General features: G+C 47.1%; 2 non-coding genes across 2 annotated transcripts; both read right to left on the reverse strand.

Annotated features, from left to right (window-relative positions):
- Nucleotides 1–3,665: 3,665 nt before the first annotated feature.
- Nucleotides 3,666–3,738, reverse strand: TRNAN-GUU (transfer RNA asparagine (anticodon GUU)). The gene has a single exon. It is a non-coding gene; the product is annotated as a tRNA-Asn (tRNA).
- A 14,955-nt stretch (nt 3,739–18,693) lies between these two features.
- On the reverse strand, nt 18,694–18,766 carry TRNAN-GUU (transfer RNA asparagine (anticodon GUU)). The gene has a single exon. It is a non-coding gene; the product is annotated as a tRNA-Asn (tRNA).
- Between the last annotated feature and the right edge of the window lie 5,173 nt (nt 18,767–23,939).

A 23,939-nucleotide genomic window follows, 5' to 3' on the forward strand; every position in this document is an offset into this window, starting at 1 on the left:
CGGTGTTGTGGGGTCTCAAATGTAACGTAAAAAGGCAAAGTTTTTCCACAATACCTGACGAACATTTATTTTTTGGGCTTCCGTGGCGCAATGGATAGCGCGTTCGGCTGTTAACCAATAGGTTGGTGGTTCGAGTCCACCCGGGAGCGGTGTTATGGGATCTCAAATGTAACGTAAAAAGTCAGAGTTTTTCCACAATACCTGACGAACATTAAATTTTTGGGCTTCCGTCGCGCAATGTTTAGCGCGCAGCGCGTTCAGCTGTTAACCGAAAGGTTGGTGGTTCGAGCCCACCCGCGAGAGGTGTTGTGGGGTCTCTGATGTAGCGTGAAAAGTCATAACTTTTCCACAATACCTGACGAACATTAAATTTTTGGGCTTCCGTGGCGCAATGGTTAGCGCGCAGCGCGTTCAGCTGTTAACCGAAAGGTTGGTGGTTCGAGCCCACCCGCGAGAGGTGTTGTGGGGTCTCTGATGTAGCGTGAAAAGTCATAACTTTTACACAATAATTGACAACCATTTAATTTCTGAGCATCCGTGGCTCAATGGTTAGCGCGTTCGGCTGTTAACCAATAGGTTGGTGGTTCGAGTCCACCCGGGAGCGGTGTTGTGGGGTCTCAAATGTAACGTAAAAAGTCAGAGTTTTTCCACAATACCTGACGAACATTTAATTTTCAGGCTTCCGTGGCGCAATGGTTAGCGCGTTCAGCTGTTAACCGAAAGGTTGGTGGTTCGAGCCCACCCGGAAGCGGTGTTGTGGGGTCTCAAATGTAACGTAAAAAGGCAAAGTTTTTCCACAATACCTGACGAACATTTATTTTTTGGGCTTCCGTGGCGCAATGGATAGCGCGTTCGGCTGTTAACCGAAAGGTTGGTGGTTCGAGCCCACACGGGAGCGGTGTTATGGGATCTCAAATGTAACGTAAAAAGTCAGAGTTTTTCCACAATACCTGACGAACATTTAATTTTCAGGCTTCCGTGGCGCAATGGTTAGCGCGTTCAGCTGTTAACCGAAAGGTTGGTGGTTCGAGCCCACCCGGAAGCGGTGTTGTGGAGTCTCAGATGTAGCGTGAAAAGTCATAACTTTTCCACAATACCTGACAACCATTCAATTTCTGAGTTTCCGTGGCTCAATGGTTAGCGCGTTAGGCTGTTAACAAATAGGTTGGTGGTTCGAGCCCACCCGGGAGCGGTGTTATGGGATCTCAAATGTAACGTAAAAAGTCAGAGTTTTTCCACAATACCTGACGAACATTAAATTGTTGGGCTTCCGTGGCGCAATGGTTAGCGCGTTCGGCTGTTAACCGAAAGGTTGGTGGTTCGAGCCCACCCGGGAGCGGTGCTGTTGGGTCTCAAATGTAACGTAAAAAGTCAGAGTTTTTCCACAATACCTGACGAACATTTAATTTTTAGGCTTCCGTGGCGCAATGGTTAGCGCGTTCAGCTGTTAACCGAAGGGTTGGTGGTTCGAGCCCACCCGGAAGCGGTGTTGTGGGGTCTCAAATGTAACGTAAAAAGTCAGAGTTTTTCCACAATACCTGACGAATATTTAATTTTTGGGCTTCCGTGGCATATTTTTTAGCGCGTTCAGCTGTTAACCGAAAGGTTGGTGGTTCGAGCCCACCCGCGAGAGGTGTTGTGGGGTCTCTGATGTAGCGTGAAAAGTCATAACTTTTACACAATAATTGACAACCATTTAATTTCTGAGCATCCGTGGCTCAATGGTTAGCGCGTTCGGCTGTTAACCAATAGGTTGGTGGTTCGAGCCCACCCGGGAGCGGTGTTGTGGGGTCTCAAATGTAACGTAAAAAGTCAGAGTTTTTCCACAATACCTGACGAACATTTAATTTTCAGGCTTCCGTGGCGCAATGGTTAGCGCGTTCAGCTGTTAACCGAAAGGTTGGTGGTTCGAGCCCACCCGGAAGCGGTGTTGTGGGGTCTCAAATGTAACGTAAAAAGGCAAAGTTTTTCCACAATACCTGACGAACATTTATTTTTTGGGCTTCCGTGGCGCAATGGATAGCGCGTTCGGCTGTTAACCGAAAGGTTGGTGGTTCGAGCCCACACGGGAGCGGTGTTATGGGATCTCAAATGTAACGTAAAAAGTCAGAGTTTTTCCACAATACCTGACGAACATTTAATTTTCAGGCTTCCGTGGCGCAATGGTTAGCGCGTTCAGCTGTTAACCGAAAGGTTGGTGGTTCGAGCCCACCCGGAAGCGGTGTTGTGGAGTCTCAGATGTAGCGTGAAAAGTCATAACTTTTCCACAATACCTGACAACCATTCAATTTCTGAGTTTCCGTGGCTCAATGGTTAGCGCGTTCGGCTGTTAACAAATAGGTTGGTGGTTCGAGCCCACCCGGGAGCGGTGTTATGGGATCTCAAATGTAACGTAAAAAGTCAGAGTTTTTCCACAATACCTGACAAACATTAAATTGTTGGGCTTCCGTGGCGCAATGGTTAGCGCGTTCGGCTGTTAACCGAAAGGTTGGTGGTTCGAGCCCACCCGGGAGCGGTGTTGTGAAGTCTCGAATGTAACGTAAAAATGCAAAGTTTTTCCACAATACCTGACGAACATTTACTTTTTGGGCTTCCGTGGCGCAATGGTTAGCGCGTTCGGCTGTTAACCGAAAGGTTGGTGGTTCGAGCCCACCCGGGAGCGGTGTTGTGGGGTCTCAAATGTAACGTAAAAAGTCAGAGTTTTTCCACAATACCTGACGAACATTTAATTTATAGGCTCTGACTTTTTACGTTACATTTGAGATCCCATAACACCGCTCCCGGGTGGGCTCGAACCACCAACCTTTCAGTTAACAGCCGAACGCGCTAACCATTGCGCCACGGAAGCCCAAAAAGTAAATGTTCGTCAGGTATTGTGGAAAAACTTTGCCTTTTTACGTTACATTCGGGACTTCACAACACCGCTCCCGGGTGGGCTCGAACCACCAACCTTTCGGTTAACAGCCGAACGCGCTAACCATTGCGCCACGGAAGCCCAAACAATTTAATGTTTGTCAGGTATTGTGGAAAAACTCTGACTTTTTACGTTACATTTGAGATCCCATAACACCGCTCCCGGGTGGGCTCGAACCACCAACCTACTGGTTAACAGCCGAACGCGCTAACCATTGAGCCACGGAAGCTCAGAAATTAAATGGTTGTCAGGTATTGTGGAAAAGTTATGACTTTTCACGCTACATCAGAGACCCCACAACACCTCTCCCGGGTGGGCTCGAACCACCAACCTTTCGGTTAACAGCTGAACGCGCTAAAAAATATGCCACGGAAGCCCAAAAATTAAATGTTCGTCAGGTATTGTGGAAAAACTCTGACTTTTTACGTTACATTTGAGACTCCACAACACCGCTTCCGGGTGGGCTCGAACCACCAACCTTTCGGTTAACAGCTGAACGCGCTAACCATTGCGCCACGGATGCTCAGAAATTAAATGGTTGTCAGGTATTGTGGAAAAGTTATGACTTTTCACGCTACATCAGAGACCCCACAACACCTCTCGCGGGTGGGCTCGAACCACCAACCTTTCGGTTAACAGCTGAACGCGCTGCGCGCTAAGCATTGCGCCACGGAAGCCCAAAAATTTAATGTTCGTCAGGTATTGTGGAAAAACTCTGACTTTTTACGTTACATTTGAGACCCCACAACACCGCTTCCGGGTGGGCTCGAACCACCAACCTTTCGGTTAACAGCCGAACGCGCTAACCATTGCGCCACGGAAGCCCAAAAAGTAAATGTTCGTCAGGTATTGTGGAAAAACTTTGCCTTTTTACGTTACATTCGGGACTTCACAACACCGCTCCCGGGTGGGCTCGAACCACCAACCTTTCGGTTAACAGCCGAACGCGCTAACCATTGCGCCACGGAAGCCCAAACAATTTAATGTTTGTCAGGTATTGTGGAAAAACTCTGACTTTTTACGTTACATTTGAGATCCCATAACACCGCTCCCGGGTGGGCTCGAACCACCAACCTACTGGTTAACAGCCGAACGCGCTAACCATTGAGCCACGGAAGCTCAGAAATTAAATGGTTGTCAGGTATTGTGGAAAAGTTATGACTTTTCACGCTACATCAGAGACCCCACAACACCTCTCCCGGGTGGGCTCGAACCACCAACCTTTCGGTTAACAGCTGAACGCGCTAAAAAATATGCCACGGAAGCCCAAAAATTAAATGTTCGTCAGGTATTGTGGAAAAACTCTGACTTTTTACGTTACATTTGAGACTCCACAACACCGCTTCCGGGTGGGCTCGAACCACCAACCTTTCGGTTAACAGCTGAACGCGCTAACCATTGCGCCACGGATGCTCAGAAATTAAATGGTTGTCAGGTATTGTGGAAAAGTTATGACTTTTCACGCTACATCAGAGACCCCACAACACCTCTCGCGGGTGGGCTCGAACCACCAACCTTTCGGTTAACAGCTGAACGCGCTGCGCGCTAAGCATTGCGCCACGGAAGCCCAAAAATTTAATGTTCGTCAGGTATTGTGGAAAAACTCTGACTTTTTACGTTACATTTGAGACCCCACAACACCGCTTCCGGGTGGGCTCGAACCACCAACCTTTCGGTTAACAGCTGAACGCGCTAACCATTGCGCCACGGAAGCCCAGAAATTAAATGTTCGTTAGGTATTGTGGAAAAACTCTGACATTTTACGTTACATTTGAGATCCCATAACACCGCTCCCGGGTGGGCTCGAACCACCAACCTTTCAGTTAACAGCCGAACGCGCTAACCATTGCGCCACGGAAGCCCAACAATTTAATGTTTGTCAGGTATTGTGGAAAAACTCTGACTTTTTACGTTACATTTGAGACTTCACAACACCGCTCCCGGGTGGGCTCGAACCACCAACCTTTCGGTTAACAGCCGAACGCGCTAACCATTGCGCCACGGAAGCCCAACAATTTAATGTTTGTCAGGTATTGTGGAAAAACTCTGACTTTTTACGTTACATTTGAGATCCCATAACACCGCTCCCGGGTGGGCTCGAACCACCAACCTATTGGTTAACAGCCGAACGCGCTAACCATTGAGCCACGGAAGCTCAGAAAGTAAATGGTTGTCAGGTATTGTGGAAAAGTTATGACTTTTCACGCTACATCAGAGACCCCACAACACCTCTCCCGGGTGGGCTCGAACCACCAACCTTTCGGTTAACAGCTGAACGCGCTAAAAAATATGCCACGGAAGCCCAAAAATTAAATGTTCGTCAGGTATTGTGGAAAAACTCTGACTTTTTACGTTACATTTGAGACCCCACAACACCGCTTCCGGGTGGGCTCGAACCACCAACCCTTCGGTTAACAGCTGAACGCGCTAACCATTGCGCCACGGAAGCCTAAAAATTAAATGTTCGTTAGGTATTGTGGAAAAACTCTGACTTTTTACGTTACATTTGAGACCCAACAACACCGCTCCCGGGTGGGCTCGAACCACCAACCTTTCGGTTAACAGCCGAACGCGCTAACCATTGCGCCACGGAAGCCCAACAATTTAATGTTCGTCAGGTATTGTGGAAAAACTCTGACTTTTTACGTTACATTTGAGATCCCATAACACCGCTCCCGGGTGGGCTCGAACCACCAACCTATTTGTTAACAGCCTAACGCGCTAACCATTGAGCCACGGAAACTCAGAAATTGAATGGTTGTCAGGTATTGTGGAAAAGTTATGACTTTTCACGCTACATCTGAGACTCCACAACACCACTTTCGGGTGGGCTCGAACCACCAACCTTTCGGTTAACAGCTGAACGCGCTAACCATTGCGCCACGGAAGCCTGAAAATTAAATGTTCGTCAGGTATTGTGGAAAAACTCTGACTTTTTACGTTACATTTGAGATCCCATAACACCGCTCCCGTGTGGGCTCGAACCACCAACCTTTCGGTTAACAGCCGAACGCGCTATCCATTGCGCCACGGAAGCCCAAAAAATAAATGTTCGTCAGGTATTGTGGAAAAACTTTGCCTTTTTACGTTACATTTGAGACCCCACAACACCGCTTCCGGGTGGGCTCGAACCACCAACCTTTCGGTTAACAGCTGAACGCGCTAACCATTGCGCCACGGAAGCCTGAAAATTAAATGTTCGTCAGGTATTGTGGAAAAACTCTGACTTTTTACGTTACATTTGACATCCCATAACACCGCTTCCGTGTGGGCTCGAACCACCAACCTTTCGGTTAACAGCTGAACGCGCTAACCATTGCGCCACGGAAGCCTGAAAATTAAATGTTCGTCAGGTATTGTGGAAAAACTCTGACTTTTTACGTTACATTTGAAACCCCACAACACCGCTTCCGGGTGGGCTCGAACCACCAACCCTTCGGTTAACAGCTGAACGCGCTAACCATTGCGCCACGGAAGCCTAAAAATTAAATGTTCGTCAGGTATTGTGGAAAAACTCTGACTTTTTACGTTACATTTGAGACCCCACAACACCGCTCCCGGGTGGGCTCGAACCACCAACCTATTGGTTAACAGCCGAACGCGCTAACCATTGAGCCACGGATGCTCAGAAATTAAATGGTTGTCAGGTATTGTGGAAAAGTTATGACTTTTCACGCTACATCAGAGACCCCACAACACCTCTCGCGGGTGGGCTCGAACCACCAACCTTTCGGTTAACAGCTGAACGCGCTGCGCGCTAACCATTGCGCCACGGAAGCCCAAAAATTTAATGTTCGTCAGGTATTGTGGAAAAACTCTGACTTTTTACGTTACATTTGAGACCCCACAACACCGCTTCCGGGTGGGCTCGAACCACCAACCTTTCGGTTAACAGCTGAACGCACTAAAAATTGCGCCATGGAAGCCTAAAAATTAAATGTTCGTCAGGTATTGTGGAAAAACTCTGACTTTTTACGTTACATTTGAGACCCCACAACACCGCTCCCGGGTGGGCTCGAACCACCAACCTTTCCGTTAACAGCCGAACGCGCTAACCATTGCGCCACGGAAGCCCAAAAAGTAAATGTTCGTCAGGTATTGTGGAAAAACTTTGCCTTTTTACGTTACATTCGAGACTTCACAACACCGCTCCCGGGTGGGCTCGAACCACCAACCTTTCGGTTAACAGCCGAACGCGTTAACCATTGCGCCACGGAAGCCCAAAAAGTAAATGTTCGTCAGGTATTGTGGAAAAACTCTGACTTTTTACGTTACATTTGAGATCCCATAACACCGCTCCCGGGTGGGCACGAACCACCAACCTATTGGTTAACAGCCGAACGCGCTAACCATTGAGCCACGGAAGCTCAGAAAGTAAATGGTTGTCAGGTATTGTGGAAAAGTTATGACTTTTCACGCTACATCAGAGACCCCACAACACCTCTCGCGGGTGGGCTCGAACCACCAACCTTTCGGTTAACAGCTGAACGCGCTGCGCGCTAACCATTGCGCCACGGAAGCCCAAAAATTTAATGTTCGTCAGGTATTGTGGAAAAACTCTGACTTTTTACGTTACATTTGAGACCCCACAACACCGCTTCCGGGTGGGCTCGAACCACCAACCTTTCGGTTAACAGCTGAACGCACTAAAAATTGCGCCATGGAAGCCTAAAAATTAAATGTTCGTCAGGTATTGTGGAAAAACTCTGACTTTTTACGTTACATTTGAGACCCCACAACACCGCTCCCGGGTGGGCTCGAACCACCAACCTTTCCGTTAACAGCCGAACGCGCTAACCATTGCGCCACGGAAGCCCAAAAAGTAAATGTTCGTCAGGTATTGTGGAAAAACTTTGCCTTTTTACGTTACATTCGAGACTTCACAACACCGCTCCCGGGTGGGCTCGAACCACCAACCTTTCGGTTAACAGCCGAACGCGTTAACCATTGCGCCACGGAAGCCCAAAAAGTAAATGTTCGTCAGGTATTGTGGAAAAACTCTGACTTTTTACGTTACATTTGAGATCCCATAACACCGCTCCCGGGTGGGCACGAACCACCAACCTATTGGTTAACAGCCGAACGCGCTAACCATTGAGCCACGGAAGCTCAGAAAGTAAATGGTTGTCAGGTATTGTGGAAAAGTTATGACTTTTCACGCTACATCAGAGACCCCACAACACCTCTCCCGGGTGGGCTCGAACCACCAACCTTTCGGTTAACAGCTGAACGCGCTAAAAAATATGCCACGGAAGCCCAAAAATTAAATGTTCGTCAGGTATTGTGGAAAAACTCTGACTTTTTACGTTACATTTGAGACCCCACAACACCGCTTCCGGGTGGGCTCGAACCACCAACCCTTCGGTTAACAGCTGAACGCGCTAACCATTGCGCCACGGAAGCCTAAAAATTAAATGTTCGTCAGGTATTGTGGAAAAACTCTGACTTTTTACGTTACATTTGAGACCCAACAACACCGCTCCCGGGTGGGCTCGAACCACCAACCTTTCGGTTAACAGCCGAACGCGCTAACCATTGCGCCTTGGAAGCCCAACAATTTAATGTTCGTCAGGTATTGTGGAAAAACTCTGACTTTTTACGTTACATTTGAGATCCCATAACACCGCTCCCGGGTGGGCTCGAACCACCAACCTATTTGTTAACAGCCTAACGCGCTAACCATTGAGCCACGGAAACTCAGAAATTGAATGGTTGTCAGGTATTGTGGAAAAGTTATGACTTTTCACGCTACATCTGAGACTCCACAACACCGCTTCCGGGTGGGCTCGAACCACCAACCTTTCGGTTAACAGCTGAACGCGCTAACCATTGCGCCACGGAAGCCTGAAAATTAAATGTTCGTCAGGTATTGTGGAAAAACTTTGACTTTTTACGTTACATTTGAGATCCCATAACACCGCTCCCGTGTGGGCTCGAACCACCAACCTTTCGGTTAACAGCCGAACGCGCTATCCATTGCACCACGGAAGCCCAAAAATTTAATGTTCGTCAGGTATTGTGGAAAAACTTTGACTTTTTACGTTACATTTGAGACCCCACAACACCGCTTCCGGGTGGGCTCGAACCACCAACCTTTCGGTTAACAGCTGAACGCTCTAACCATTGCGCCTTGGAAGCCTATAAATTAAATGTTCGTCAGGTATTGTGGAAAAACTCTAACTTTTTACGTTACATTTGAGACCCCACAACACCGCTCCCGGGTGGGCTCGAACCACCAACCTTTCGGTTAACAGCCGAACGCGCTAACCATTGCGCCACGGAAGCCCAAAAAGTAAATGTTCGTCAGGTATTGTGGAAAAACTCTGACTTTTTACGTTACATTTGAGACCCCACAACACCGCTTCCGGGTGCGCTCGAACCACCAACCTTTCGGTTAACAGCTGAACGCACTAAAAATTGCGCCATGGAAGCCTAAAAAGTAAATGTTCGTCAGGTATTGTGGAAAAACTTTGCCTTTTTACGTTACATTCGAGACTTCACAACACCGCTCCCGGGTGGGCTCGAACCACCAACCTTTCGGTTAACAGCCGAACGCGCTAACCATTGCGCCACGGAAGCCCAACAATTTAATGTTTGTCAGGTATTGTGGAAAAACTCTGACTTTTTACGTTACATTTGAGACCCCACAACACCGCTTCCGGGTGCGCTCGAACCACCAACCTTTCGGTTAACAGCCGAACGCGCTAACCATTGCGCCACGGAAGCCCAAAAAGTAAATGTTCGTCAGGTATTGTGGAAAAACTCTGACTTTTTACGTTACATTTGAGACCCCAAAACACCGCTTCCGGGTGCGCTCGAACCACCAACCTTTCGGTTAACAGCTGAACGCACTAAAAATTGCGCCATGGAAGCCTAAAAAGTAAATGTTCGTCAGGTATTGTGGAAAAACTTTGCCTTTTTACGTTACATTCGAGACTTCACAACACCGCTCCCGGGTGGGCTCGAACCACCAACCTTTCGGTTAACAGCCGAACGCGCTAACCATTGCGCCACGGAAGCCCAACAATTTAATGTTTGTCAGGTATTGTGGAAAAACTCTGACTTTTTACGATACATTTGAGATCCCATAACACCGCTCCCGGGTGGGCTCGAACCACCAACCTATTGGTTAACAGCCGAACGCGCTAACCATTGAGCCACGGAAGCTCAGAAAGTAAATGGTTGTCAGGTATTGTGGAAAAGTTATGACTTTTCACGCTACATCAGAGACCCCACAACACCTCTCCCGGGTGGGCTCGAACCACCAACCTTTCGGTTAACAGCTGAAAGCGCTAAAAAATATGCCACGGAAGCCCAAAAATTAAATGTTCGTCAGGTATTGTGGAAAAACTCTGACTTTTTACGTTACATTTGAGACCCCACAACACCGCTTCCGGGTGGGCTCGAACCACCAACCCTTCGGTTAACAGCTGAACGCGCTAACCATTGCGCCACGGAAGCCTAAAAATTAAATGTTCGTCAGGTATTGTGGAAAAACTCTGACTTTTTACGTTACATTTGAGACCCAACAACACCGCTCCCGGGTGGGCTCGAACCACCAACCTTTCGGTTAACAGCCGAACGCGCTAACCATTGCGCCACGGAAGCCCAACAATTTAATGTTCGTCAGGTATTGTGGAAAAACTCTGACTTTTTACGTTACATTTGAGATCCCATAACACCGCTCCCGGGTGGGCTCGAACCACCAACCTATTTGTTAACAGCCTAACGCGCTAACCATTGAGCCACGGAAACTCAGAAATTGAAAGGTTGTCAGGTATTGTGGAAAAGTTATGACTTTTCACGCTACATCTGAGACTCCACAACACCGCTTCCGGGTGGGCTCGAACCACCAACCTTTCGGTTAACAGCTGAACGCGCTAACCATTGCGCCACGGAAGCCTGAAAATTAAATGTTCGTCAGGTATTGTGGAAAAACTCTGACTTTTTACGTTACATTTGAGATCCCATAACACCGCTCCCGTGTGGGCTCGAACCACCAACCTTTCGGTTAACAGCCGAACGCGCTATCCATTGCGCCACGGAAGCCCAAAAAATAAATGTTCGTCAGGTATTGTGGAAAAACTTTGCCTTTTTACGTTACATTTGAGACCCCACAACACCGCTTCCGGGTGGGCTCGAACCACCAACCTTTCGGTTAACAGCTGAACGCGCTAACCATTGCGCCACGGAAGCCTGAAAATTAAATGTTCGTCAGGTATTGTGGAAAAACTCTGACTTTTTACGTTACATTTGACATCCCATAACACCGCTTCCGTGTGGGCTCGAACCACCAACCTTTCGGTTAACAGCTGAACGCGCTAACCATTGCGCCACGGAAGCCTGAAAATTAAATGTTCGTCAGGTATTGTGGAAAAACTCTGACTTTTTACGTTACATTTGAGACCCCACAACACCGCTTCCGGGTGGGCTCGAACCACCAACCTTTCGGTTAACAGCTGAACGCACTAAAAATTGCGCCATGGAAGCCTAAAAAGTAAATGTTCGTCAGGTATTGTGGAAAAACTTTGCCTTTTTACGTTACATTCGAGACTTCACAACACCGCTCCCGGGTGGGCTCGAACCACCAACCTTTCGGTTAACAGCCGAACGCGCTAACCATTGCGCCACGGAAGCCCAACAATTTAATGTTTGTCAGGTATTGTGGAAAAACTCTGACTTTTTACGTTACATTTGAGATCCCATAACACCGCTCCCGGGTGGGCTCGAACCACCAACCTATTGGTTAACAGCCGAACGCGCTAACCATTGAGCCACGGAAGCTCAGAAAGTAAATGGTTGTCAGGTATTGTGGAAAAGTTATGACTTTTCACGCTACATCAGAGACCCCACAACACCTCTCCCGGGTGGGCTCGAACCACCAACCTTTCGGTTAACAGCTGAACGCGCTAAAAAATATGCCACGGAAGCCCAAAAATTAAATGTTCGTCAGGTATTGTGGAAAAACTCTGACTTTTTACGTTACATTTGAGACCCCACAACACCGCTTCCGGGTGGGCTCGAACCACCAACCCTTCGGTTAACAGCTGAACGCGCTAACCATTGCGCCACGGAAGCCTAAAAATTAAATGTTCGTCAGGTATTGTGGAAAAACTCTGACTTTTTACGTTACATTTGAGACCCCACAACACCGCTCCCGGGTGGGCTCGAACCACCAACCTATTGGTTAACAGCAGAACGCGCTAACCATTGAGCCACGGATGCTCAGAAATTAAATGGTTGTCAGGTATTGTGGAAAAGTTATGACTTTTCACGCTACATCAGAGACCCCACAACACCTCTCGCGGGTGGGCTCGAATCACCAACCTTTCGGTTAACAGCTGAACGCGCTGCGCGCTAACCATTGCGCCACGGAAGCCCAAAAATTTAATGTTCGTCAGGTATTGTGGAAAAACTCTGACTTTTTACGTTACATTTGAGACCCCACAACACCGCTTCCGGGTGGGCTCGAACCACCAACCTTTCGGTTAACAGCTGAACGCACTAAAAATTGCGCCATGGAAGCCTAAAAATTAAATGTTCGTCAGGTATTGTGGAAAAACTCTGACTTTTTACGTTACATTTGAGACCCCACAACACCGCTCCCGGGTGGGCTCGAACCACCAACCTTTCGGTTAACAGCCGAACGCGCTAACCATTGCGCCACGGAAGCCCAAAAATTTAATGTTCGTCAGGTATTGTGGAAAAACTCTGACTTTTTACGTTACATTTGAGATCCCATAACACCGCTCCCGGGTGGACTCGAACCACCAACCTATTGGTTAACAGCCGAACGCGCTAACCATTGAGCCACGGTAGCTCAGAAATTAAGTGGTTGTCAGGTATTGTGGAAAAGTTATGACTTTTCACGATACATCAGAGACCCCACAACACCTCTCGCGGGTGGGCTCGAACCACCAACCTTTCGGTTAACAGCTGATCGCGCTGCGCGCTAACCATTGCGCCACGGAAGCCCAAAAATTTAATGTTCGTCAGGTATTGTGGAAAAACTTTGCCTTTTTACGTTACATTTGAGACCCCACAACACCGCTTCCGGGTGGGCTCGAACCACCAACCTATTTGTTAACAGCCTAACGCGCTAACCATTGAGCCACGGAAACTCAGAAACTGAATGGTTGTCAGGTATTGTGGAAAAGTTATGACTTTTCACGCTACATCTGAGACTCCACAACACCGCTTCCGGGTGGGCTCGAACCACCAACCTTTCGGTTAATGTTAAATCAAAAATCTAGTTCTTTATTAGGTTACCGAACAAATCTTATTTTTAGTATTTTATATTTTTTAAATTAACTTGTGATAGCTTAATGTTTCCTGTAAGCGACTCTGTTTAAAAAATATTGTAACTCTAAAAAATATTCTTGCCCATGCAACTATATTACTATATAAGGAAATATTGAGATTTTAAAACTTTAGTTGCGATGTTGTTATTCAGCCTAATAGGTTAGGGATTCTTCTTTAAGTCCGCCTTAGGGATTAGTCTGTGAGTCCGCCTTATGAATGACATCGAATTGTAAACTCAGAACTGGATACTTTAAGCTACTATTAAAGACACTGTTTTTGTTAATTTTACTAAAGTCGTTTTCTTGGTTGTACTATCCTCATTTTAAATCCACGCGTGTCGAACGAACATCTTCAAAGTTCCATCTAAAAATTTTCGGACTTTTTTCAGTCGGGTTCGAAAGCGATTTAAGCTCTCCCAATACGAGTAACCGAATTTTCGCGTGAACATTTTGGTGCCGAAACCCGGGAGGATACGCCGATTTAGCATTAATACCATGGAGGGTCAACAACAGCCAGAAGATCCGGACTTTGCCGCCAGAGAATTTGCAAAAACAACAAGAAAACATAAACCATTCCGAGCTTCCAGTACGAAGACTACCTCTGTGCTTCAGAAAGAAAAGGGTGATGGAAATCCTTGTCTCGATCACCTTCAAAATGGCATTCTACTTCTCAACAATATGGAGGAGAAACTGATCTTACTAAACGCTACCGTGGAGCGTCTTATCGATAACCCTGAAGAAGAGAAAAGGGAGTTCGAGACCTGTATTAAGGACAATGACGAAATCATTGAGGTTCGTGGTGCTGTCCAGCGTCTACACGATCGTCCTAAACAACGAGGAACTTCCTTAGTTCAAAATCTACGAGCAAATCCAGCTGGATCCACGGGGTCAACACTAATCAACCCAGGACTCCCACCGATGGATGGACTCTCGTCTCAACCTAATCCACAAGATGAAAATTGTTTGCAAGCTGTCTGGAAGTACGGAGGTGTGTCGGCCTCGCGGGAACTTCATGTGAGACTTCCAAAGTGGGAAATGCAACGTTTCAAAGGGATATATCTAACTGGCTTAACCTCTGGACAAAATTTTGGAACTGCGTCCATATCTGAACTGATCGGTTTAAGATCTTTCTTGAACACTTAATGTTCAAGGGGGGAGCTTGTGTTAAATCAAAAATCTAGTTCTTTATTAGGTTACCGAACAAATCTTATTTTTAGTATTTTATATTTTTTAAATTAACTTGTGATAGCTTAATGTTTCCTGTAAGCGACTCTGTTTAAAAAATATTGTAACTCTAAAAAATATTCTTGCCCATGCAACTATATTACTATATAAGGAAATATTGAGATTTTAAAACTTTAGTTGCGATGTTGTTATTCAGCCTAATAGGTTAGGGATTCTTCTTTAAGTCCGCCTTAGGGATTAGTCTGTGAGTCCGCCTTATGAATGACATCGAATTGTAAACTCAGAACTGGATACTTTAAGCTACTATTAAAGACACTGTTTTTGTTAATTTTACTAAAGTCGTTTTCTTGGTTGTACTATCCTCATTTTAAATCCACGCGTGTCGAACGAACATCTTCAAAGTTCCATCTAAAAACTTTCGGACTTTTTTCAGTCGGGTTCGAAAGCGATTTAAGCTCTCCCAATACGAGTAACCGAATTTTCGCGTAAACAGTTAACAGCTGAACGCGCTAACCATTGCGCCACGGAAGCCCAAAAAATAAATGTTCGTCAGGTATTGTGGAAAAACTTTGCCTTTTTACGTTACATTTGAGACCCCACAACACCGCTTCCGGGTGGGCTCGAACCACCAACCTTTCGGTTAACAGCTGAACGCACTAAAAATTGCGCCATGGAAGCCTAAAAATTAAATGTTCGTCAGGTATTGTGGAAAAACTCTGACTTTTTACGTTACATTTGAGATCCCATAACACCGCTCCCGGGTGGGCTCGAACCACCAACCTTTCGGTTAACAGCTGAACGCGCTAACCATTGCGCCACGGAAGCCCAAAAATTAAGTGTTCGTCAGGTATTGTGGAAAAAACTCTGACTTTTTACGTTACATTTGAGATCCCATAACACCGCTCCCGGGTGGGCTCGAACCACCAACCTATTTGTTAACAGCCTAACGCGCTAACCATTGAGCCACGGAAACTCAGAAATTGAATGGTTGTCAGGTATTGTGGAAAAGTTATGACTTTTCACGCTACATCTGAGACTCCACAACACCGCTTCCAGGTGGGCTCGAACCACCAACCTTTCGGTTAACAGCTGAACGCGCTAACCATTGCGCCACGGAAGCCCAAAAAATAAATGTTCGTCAGGTATTGTGGAAAAACTTTGCCTTTTTACGTTACATTTGAGACCCCACAACACCGCTTCCGGGTGGGCTCGAACCACCAACCTTTCGGTTAACAGCTGAACGCGCTAACCATTGCGCCACGGAAGCCTGAAAATTAAATGTTCGTCAGGTATTGTGGAAAAACTCTGACTTTTTACGTTACATTTGACATCCCATAACACCGCTTCCGTGTGGGCTCGAACCACCAACCTTTCGGTTAACAGCTGAACGCGCTAACCATTGCGCCACGGAAGCCTGAAAATTAAATGTTCGTCAGGTATTGTGGAAAAACTTTGCCTTTTTACGTTACATTTGAGACTTCACAACACCGCTCCCTTGTGGGCTCGAACCACCAACCTATTGGTTAACAGCCGAACGCGCTAACCATTGAGCCACGGAAGCTCAGAAATTGAATGGTTGTCAGGTATTGTGGAAAAACTCTGACTTTTTACGTTACATTTGAGATCCCATAACACCGCTCCCGGGTGGGCTCGAACCACCAACCTTTCGGTTAACAGCTGAACGCGCTAACCATTGCGCCACGGAAGCCTAAAAATTAAATGTTCGTCAGGTATTGTGGAAAAACTTTGCCTTTTTACGTTACATTTGAGACTTCACAACACCGCTCCCGGGTGGGCTCGAACCACCAACCTATTGGTTAACAGCCGAACGCGCTAACCATTGAGCCACGGAAGCTCAGAAATTGAATGGTTGTCAGGTATTGTGGAAAAACTCTGACTTTTTACGTTACATTTGAGATCCCATAACACCGCTCCCGGGTGGGCTCGAACCACCAACCTTTCGGTTAACAGCTGAACGCGCTAACCATTGCGCCACGGAAGCCTAAAAGTTAAATGTTCGTCAGGTATTGTGGAAAAACTCTGACTTTTTACGTTACATTTGAGACCCCACAACACCGCTCCCGGGTGGGCTCGAACCACCAACCTTTCGGTTAACAGCCGAACGCGCTAACCATTGCGCCACGGAAGCCCAACAATTTAATGTTCGTCAGGTATTGTGGAAAAACTCTGACTTTTTACGTTACATTTAGATCCCATAACACCGCTCCCGGGTTGGCTCGAACCACCAACCTATTGGTTAACAGCCGAACGCGCTAACCATTGAGCCACGGATGCTCAGAAATTAAATGGTTGTCAATTATTGTGTAAAAGTTATGACTTTTCACGCTACATCAGAGACCCCACAACACCTCTCGCGGGTGGGCTCGAACCACCAACCTTTCGGTTAACAGCTGAACGCGCTGCGCGCTAACCATTGCGCCACGGAAGCCCAAAAATTTAATGTTCGTCAGGTATTGTGGAAAAACTCTGACTTTTTACGTTACATTTGAGACCCCGCAACACCGCTTCCGGGTGGGCTCGAACCACCAACCTTTCGGTTAACAGCTGAACGCGCTAACCATTGCGCCACGGAAGCCTGAAAATTAAATGTTCGTCAGGTATTGTGGAAAAACTCTGACTTTTTACGTTACATTTGACATCCCATAACACCGCTTCCGTGTGGGCTCGAACCACCAACCTTTCGGTTAACAGCTGAACGCGCTAACCATTGCGCCACGGAAGCCTGAAAATTAAATGTTCGTCAGGTATTGTGGAAAAACTTTGCCTTTTTCCGTTACATTTGAGACTTCACAACACCGCTCCCGGGTGGGCTCGAACCACCAACCTATTGGTTAACAGCCGAACGCGCTAACCATTGAGCCACGGAAGCTCAGAAATTGAATGGTTGTCAGGTATTGTGGAAAAACTCTGACTTTTTACGTTACATTTGAGATCCCATAACACCGCTCCCGGGTGGGCTCGAACCACCAACCTTTCGGTTAACAGCTGAACGCGCTAACCATTGCGCCACGGAAGCCTGAAAATTAAATGTTCGTCAGGTATTGTGGAAAAACTTTGCCTTTTTACGTTACATTTGACACTTCACAACACCGCTCCCGGGTGGGCTCGAACCACCAATCTATTGGTTAACAGCCGAACCTGCTAACCATTGAGCCACGGACGCTCAGAAATTGAATGGTTGTCAGGTATTGTGGAAAAACTCTGACTTTTTACGTTACATTTGAGATCCCATAACACCGCTCCCGGGTGGGCTCGAACCACCAACCTTTCGGTTAACAGCTGAACGCGCTAACCATTGCGCCACGGAAGCCTAAAAATTAAATGTTCGTCAGGTATTGTGGAAAAACTTTGCCTTTTTACGTTACATTTGAGACTTCACAACACCGCTCCCGGGTGGGCTCGAACCACCAACCTATTGGTTAACAGCCGAACGCGCTAACCATTGAGCCACGGAAGCTCAGAAATTGAATGGTTGTCAGGTATTGTGGAAAAACTCTGACTTTTTACGTTACATTTGAGATCCCATAACACCGCTCCCGGGTGGGCTCGAACCACCAACCTTTCGGTTAACAGCTGAACGCGCTAACCATTGCGCCACGGAAGCCTAAAAGTTAAATGTTCGTCAGGTATTGTGGAAAAACTCTGACTTTTTACGTTACATTTGAGACCCCACAACACCGCTCCCGGGTGGGCTCGAACCACCAACCTTTCGGTTAACAGCCGAACGCGCTAACCATTGCGCCACGGAAGCCCAACAATTTAATGTTCGTCAGGTATTGTGGAAAAACTCTGACTTTTTACGTTACATTTAGATCCCATAACACCGCTCCCGGGTTGGCTCGAACCACCAACCTATTGGTTAACAGCCGAACGCGCTAACCATTGAGCCACGGATGCTCAGAAATTAAATGGTTGTCAATTATTGTGTAAAAGTTATGACTTTTCACGCTACATCAGAGACCCCACAACACCTCTCGCGGGTGGGCTCGAACCACCAACCTTTCGGTTAACAGCTGAACGCGCTGCGCGCTAACCATTGCGCCACGGAAGCCCAAAAATTTAATGTTCGTCAGGTATTGTGGAAAAACTCTGACTTTTTACGTTACATTTGAGACCCCGCAACACCGCTTCCGGGTGGGCTCGAACCACCAACCTTTCGGTTAACAGCTGAACGCGCTAAACATTGCGCCATGGAAGCCTAAAAATTAAATGTTCGTCAGGTATTGTGGAAAAACTCTGACTTTTTACGTTACATTTGAGACCCCACAACACCGCTCCCGGGTGGACTCGAACCACCAACCTTTCGGTTAACAGCCGAACGCGCTAACCATTGCGCCACGGAAGCCCAAAAATTTAATGTTCGTCAGGTATTGTGGAAAAACTCTGACTTTTTACGTTACATTTGAGATCCCATAACACCGCTCCCGGGTGGACTCGAACCACCAACCTATTGGTTAACAGCCGAACGCGCTAACCATTGAGCCACGGTAGCTCAGAAATTAAATGGTTGTCAGGTATTGTGGAAAAGTTATGACTTTTCACGCTACATCAGAGACCCCACAACACCTCTCGCGGGTGGGCTCGAACCACCAACCTTTCGGTTAACAGCTGAACGCGCTGCGCGCTAACCATTGCGCCACGGAAGCCCAAAAATTTAATGTTCGTCAGGTATTGTGGAAAAACTCTGACTTTTTACGTTACATTTGAGATCCCATAACACCGCTCCCGGGTGGACTCGAACCACCAACCTATTGGTTAACAGCCGAACGCGCTAACCATTGAGCCACGGTAGCTCAGAAATTAAATGGTTGTCAGGTATTGTGGAAAAGTTATGACTTTTCACGCTACATCAGAGACCCCACAACACCTCTCGCGGGTGGGCTCGAACCACCAACTTTTCGTTTAACAGCTGAACGCGCTGCGCGCTAACCATTGCGCCACGGAAGCCCAAAAATTTAATGTTCGTCAGGTATTGTGGAAAAACTCTGACTTTTTACGTTACATTTGAGACCCCACAACACCGCTCCCGGGTGGGCTCGAACCACCAACCTATTGGTTAACAGCCGAACGCGCTAACCATTGAGCCACGGAAGCGCAGAAATTGAATGGTTGTCAGGTATTGTGGAAAAACTCTGACTTTTTACGTTACATTTGAGATCCCATAACACCGCTCCCGGGTGGGCTCGAACCACCAACCTTTCGGTTAACAGCTGAACGCGCTAACCATTGCGCCACGGAAGCCTAAAAATTAAATGTTCGTCAGGTATTGTGGAAAAACTCTGACTTTTTACGTTACATTTGAGACCCCACAACACCGCTCCCGGGTGGGCTCGAACCACCAACCTTTCGGTTAACAGCCGAACGCGCTAACCATTGCGCCACGGAAGCCCAACAAATTAATGTTCGTCAGGTATTGTGGAAAAACTCTGACTTTTTACGTTACATTTGAGATCCCATAACACCGCTCCCGGGTGGGCTCGAACCACCAACCTATTAGATAAGAGCCGAACGCTCTAAGCATTGAGCCACGGAAGCTCTGAAATTAAATGGTTGTCAGGTATTGTGGAAAAATTATGACTTTTCACGCTACATCAGAGACCCCACAACACCTCTCCCGGGTGGGCTCGAACCACCAGACTTTCGGTTAACAGCTGAACGCGCTAAAAAATGCGCCACGGAAGCCCAAAAATTAAATGTTCGTCAGGTATTGTGGAAAAACTCTGACTTTTTACGTTACATTTGAGACCCCACAACACCTCTTCCGGGTGGGCTCGAACCACCAACCTTTCGGTTAACAGCTGAACGCGCTAACCATTGCGCCACGGAAGCCTAAAAATTAAATGTTCGTCAGGTATTGTGGAAAAACTCTGACTTTTTACGTTACATTTGAGATCCCATAACACCGCTCCCGTGTGGGCTCGAACCACCAACCTTTCGGTTAACAGCCGAACGCGCTATCCATTGCGCCACGGAAGCCCAAAAAATAAATGTTCGTCAGGTATTGTGGAAAAACTTTGCCTTTTTACGTTACATTTGAGACCCTACAACACCGCTTCCGGGTGGGCTCGAACCACCAACCTTTCGGTTAACAGCTGAACGCGCTAACCATTGCGCCACGGAAGCCTGAAAATTAAATGTTCGTCAGGTATTGTGGAAAAACTCTGTTTTTTTACGTTAAATTTGACATCCCATAACACCGCTCCCGTGTGGGCTCGAACCACCAACCTTTCGGTTAACAGCTGAACGCGCTAACCATTGCGCCACGGAAGCCTGAAAATTAAATGTTCGTCAGGTATTGTGGAAAAACTTTGCCTTTTTACGTTACATTTGACACTTCGCAACACCGCTCCCGTGTGGGCTCGAACCACCAACCTTTCGGTTAACAGCCGAACGCGCTATCCATTGCGCCACGGAAGCCCAAAAAATAAATGTTCGTCAGGTATTGTGGAAAAACTTTGCCTTTTCACGCTACATCTGAGATCCCACAACACCTCTCCCGGGTGGGCTCGAGCCACCAACCTTTCGGTTAACAGCCGAACGCGCTAACCATTGCGCCACGGAAGCCCAAACAATAAATGGTCGTCAGGTATTTTGGAAAAACTTTGGCTTTTTACGTTACATTTGAGAACCCATAACACCGCTCCCGGGTGGGCTTGAACCACCAACCTATTAGATAACAGCCGAACGCTCTAAGCATTGAGCCACGGAAGCTCTGAAATTAAATGGTTGTCAGGTATTGTGGAAAAATTATGACTTTTCACGCTACATCAGAGACCCCACAACACCTCTCCCGGGTGGGCTCGAACCACCAGACTTTCGGTTAACAGCTGAACGCGCTAAAAAATGCGCCACGGAAGCCCAAAAATTAAATGTTCGTCAGGTATTGTGGAAAAACTCTGACTTTTTACGTTACATTTGAGACCCCACAACACCTCTTCCGGGTGGGCTCGAACCACCAACCTTTCGGTTAACAGCTGAACGCGCTAACCATTGCGCCACGGAAGCCCAAAAAATAAATGTTCGTCAGGTATTGTGGAAAAACTTTGCCTTTTTACGTTACATTTGAGACCCCACAACACCGCTTCCGGGTGGGCTCGAACCACCAACCTTTCGGTTAACAGCTGAACGCGCTAACCATTGCGCCACGGAAGCCTGAAAATTAAATGTTCGTCAGGTATTGTGGAAAAACTCTGTTTTTTTACGTTAAATTTGACATCCCATAACACCGCTCCCGTGTGGGCTCGAACCACCAACCTTTCGGTTAACAGCTGAACGCGCTAACCATTGCGCCACGGAAGCCCAAAAAATAAATGTTCGTCAGGTATTGTGGAAAAACTTTGCCTTTTCACGCTACATCTGAGATCCCACAACACCTCTCCCGGGTGGGCTCGAGCCACCAACCTTTCGGTTAACAGCCGAACGCGCTAAACATTGCGCCACGGAAGCCCAAACAATAAATGGTCGTCAGGTATTTTGGAAAAACTTTGGCTTTTTACGTTACATTTGAGAACCCATAACACCGCTCCCGGGTGGGCTTGAACCACCAACCTATTAGATAACAGCCGAACGCTCTAAGCATTGAGCCACGGAAGCTCTGAAATTAAATGGTTGTCAGGTATTGTGGAAAAATTATGACTTTTCACGCTACATCAGAGACCCCACAACACCTCTCCCGGGTGGGCTCGAACCACCAGACTTTCGGTTAACAGCTGAACGCGCTAAAAATGCGCCACGGAAGCCCAAAAATTAAATGTTCGTCAGGTATTGTGGAAAAACTCTGACTTTTTACGTTACATTTGAGACCCCACAACACCTCTTCCGGGTGGGCTCGAACCACCAACCTTTCGGTTAACAGCTGAACGCGCTAACCATTGCGCCACGGAAGCCCAAAAACTAAATGTTCGTCAGGTATTGTGGAAAAACTCTGACTTTTTACGTTACATTTGAGATCCCATAACACCGCTCCCGGGTGGGCTCGAACCACCAACCTTTCGTTTAACAGCCGAACGCGCTAACCATTGCGCCACGGAAGCCTGAAAATTAAATGTTCGTCAGGTATTGTGGAAAAACTTTGCCTTTTTACGTTACATTTGACACTTCGCAACACCGCTCCCGGGTGGGCTCGAACCACCAACCTATTGGTTAACAGGCGAACGCGCTAACCATTGAGCCACGGAAGATCAGAAATTAAATGGTTGTCAGATATTGTGGAAAAGTTATGACTTTTCACGCTACATCTGAGATCCCACAACACCTCTCCCGGGTGGGCTCGAGCCACCAACCTTTCGGTTAACAGCCGAACGCGCTAACCATTGCGCCACGGAAGCCCAAACAATAAATGGTCGTCAGGTATTTTGGAAAAACTTTGGCTTTTTACGTTACATTTGAGAACCCATAACACCGCTCCCGGGTGGGCTCGAACCACCAACCTATTAGATAACAGCCGAACGCTCTAAGCATTGAGCCACGGAAGCTCTGAAATTAAATGGTTGTCAGGTATTGTGGAAAAATTATGACTTTTCACGCTACATTAGAGACCCCACAACACCTCTCCCGGGTGGGCTCGAACCACCAGACTTTCGGTTAACAGCTGAACGCGCTAAAAAATGCGCCACGGAAGCCCAAAAATTAAATGTTCGTCAGGTATTGTGGAAAAACTCTGACTTTTTACGTTACATTTGAGACCCCACAACACCTCTTCCGGGTGGGCTCGAACCACCAACCTTTCGGTTAACAGCTGAACGCGCTAACCATTGCGCCACGGAAGCCCAAAAACTAAATGTTCGTCAGGTATTGTGGAAAAACTCTGACTTTTTACGTTACATTTGAGATCCCATAACACCGCTCCCGGGTGGGCTCGAACCACCAACCTTTCGGTTAACAGCCGAACGCGCTAACCATTGCGCCACGGAAGCCCAAAAAATAGATGTTCGTCAGGTATAGTGGAAAAACTTTGCCTTTTTACGTTACATTTGACACTTCACAACACCGCTCCCGGGTGGGCTCGAACCACCAACCTATTGGTTAACAGCCGAACGCGCTAACCATTGAGCCACGGAAGATCAGAAATTAAATGGTTGTCAGGTATTGTGGAAAAGTTATGACTTTTCACGCTACATCTGAGATCCCACAACACCTCTCCCGGGTGGGCTCGAGCCACCAACCTTTCGGTTAACAGCTGAACGCGCTAACCATTGCGCCACGGAAGTCTAAAATTTAAATGTTCGTCAGGTATTGTGGAAAAACTCTGACTTTTTACGTTACATTTGAGATCCCATAACACCGCTCCCGTGTGGGCTCGAACCACCAACCTATTGGTTAACAGCCGAACGCGTTAACCATTGAGCCACGGAAGCTCAGAAATTGAATGGTTGTCAGGTATTGTGGAAAAACTCTGACTTTTTACGTTACATTGAGATCCCATAACACCGCTTCCGGGTGGGCTCGAACCACCAACCTTTCGGTTAACAGCTGAACGCGCTAACCATTGCGCGACGGAAGCCCAAAATTTAAATGTT

This window comes from Phalangium opilio, unplaced genomic scaffold (assembly GCF_054372755.1).
Source record: "Phalangium opilio isolate 3A_F unplaced genomic scaffold, DU_Popi_V2 ptg000505l_1, whole genome shotgun sequence".
Lineage (NCBI taxonomy): Eukaryota > Metazoa > Arthropoda > Arachnida > Opiliones > Phalangiidae > Phalangium > Phalangium opilio.